Source organism: Convolutriloba macropyga, unplaced genomic scaffold (assembly GCF_964194025.1).
Source record: "Convolutriloba macropyga unplaced genomic scaffold, txConMacr16.3 SCAFFOLD_744, whole genome shotgun sequence".
Classification (NCBI taxonomy): domain Eukaryota; kingdom Metazoa; phylum Xenacoelomorpha; order Acoela; family Convolutidae; genus Convolutriloba; species Convolutriloba macropyga.
The window spans coordinates 17,950-20,000 of NW_027452827.1; the positions used below are offsets into that span (position 1 = coordinate 17,950).

At 39.1% G+C, this 2,051-nt stretch overlaps 1 pseudogene; it reads left to right on the top strand.

Moving 5' to 3' along the window:
- The first annotated feature begins 272 nt into the window (after positions 1-272).
- LOC142357824 (5.8S ribosomal RNA) lies at positions 273-424 on the top strand (annotated as a pseudogene).
- Positions 425-2,051: the final 1,627 nt, after the last annotated feature.

The following is a 2,051-nucleotide window of genomic DNA, read 5'->3' on the forward strand; positions in this document are numbered from 1 at the left end:
TTAAGCTCGAAGTGAGACACTGTTGGTGAAACTTCATCATGAGAACGTCACAAGCTGATCACGCTCTATGATATGACTAGTATTATGTTGCTTATAGTAGGCTAAGCGCAAGCCGAAACATCAACATGTGAAAGTCGTAGAATTTTGCGATCAAACTGTGGCTAGTACTTTGATGATGCTTGTAGCCAACCGAATTGGTTGAAAAGCCCAATAAGTAAGCTAACTTGGGAGAGCTTGTTGGAAACCAAATGCTACTAGATTGGTCCAAATACATCCTTCAACAGGGGATCACTTGGCTCGCTTTACGAAGAGGAGCACAGCTATATGTGTTAATTCGGTATGAATCGCAAGATTTGTTTACCGACCTCTCTAACGCAAAAGGCGGTCTCGGCTTCGGCTGTTGACTGCGTCCGATTCAGGGTTATATAACTCTCGATTGAACACATTGATGTTCTATTGTTGGTGCTTCCAATAAAATTGGAACACTTAAAGCAGAACCGATTCAAATAATAGCATTCTGATCAATGATTGCATTCCTTGATCAAGAACTGCTGGAGTCATTGTGATGGCGAATTTTCTTCATAAGAAAATTGCAAAGAGACGGAACTTAATGAGACTAGTATTATGTTGTTTCTAGTAAGCGGAAGCTGAAACAGCAACATGTGAAAATCAAGTTTTGTTCAATGATCTCGAGGCGATAAGTACTATGAAGCAACTAGTAGCCTAAGCATGACTCAGATTTGAGACAGTCAAAAAGACTGGCGAAACTTCTTCACATGAAAGTTACATAGAGAACTACAAATGTATACAGCGAGTATTATGTTGTTTCTAGTAGGCGAAAGCTGAAACATCAACATGTGAAAGTTGTCTGCAAACTGTAGAACGATATGTGATTAGTACTGTGCTGTTACTAGTAGCCAGTCTGACTGTAGAAGCCAAGACAAAGGGAAACTAATGCATCTGAAAAGGACAAGTTATGGAAAGGTATGCACGATAAGTATTATGTTGTTTCTAGTAAGCGGCAGCTGAAACATCAACATGTGAACGTCGTTGTGTACAGTAACCTAGAACTATATAGTCCTTAGTAACGTGCATTTACTAGTACCTGTAATTGGTATTCAGACTCAGGCAGTTTGGAATAGTTTGGCAAAGATGCACCAGAGAAAACTGGGATTTGATACAGAAATTGTTGAATACAAGTATTATGCTGCTTCTAGTAGGTTGAATCCGAAACATCAGCATGTGAAAATTGAAAACATTTCTGGTTCGAATTGTCACAAGTATTTGGTGATCTGAGTAGCCAAACTCACTACAACGCCAATTGAAGGCAAAAATTCTCAACGGGAAAAGCTATTCTCATTGAATGAGCTAACAAGACGAGTATTATGTTGCTTCTAGTAGGCGAAAGCCAAAACTTCAACATGTGAAAGTCTTGCTGAACAAATTTAATGTTGTTGAGCTCAGTACCGTGTGAATTAGTAGCCATAATTGGCGAGCGAAAATTGAACTGGCGAAACTTCGTCTTTGGAAAATTGCAGATGCCGAGCACTTATTTTGCAACGAGTATTATGTTGACTGTAGTAAGCGAAAGCCGAAACAGCAACATGTGAAAGCTGTTGAAATTTGTGGTCATTTTGCAATAAGTACAAGGAGTGTAACTAGTAGCCAGGTCAAAATTTGGGATAAGAATGAGCAAAAATTCTGCATGAGAACAGTTGAAATTATGAAACTAAATTACAAAGACTAGTATTATGTTGTTTCGAGTACGCGAAAGCGGAAACATCAACATGTGAACGTTTGTAACGAAGTTTCGTTAATTTTCAGCCTAGTACTGAGCAAGAACGAGTAGCCTCATCTCCAATCCCACGCAAAATGTAGTGAAATATGTGAGTGAACCTTATTCACGGTGAGGGTTTCCCGAGGTCTGTATTGCAGCGAGTATTATGTTGCTTCTAGTAAGCGAAAGCTGAAACAACAACATTTGAAAGTTGGAATTAATGACTGAATGGAAACTTCGACCTGTGTTTGATAGTAGTAGCGAACAAAACTGC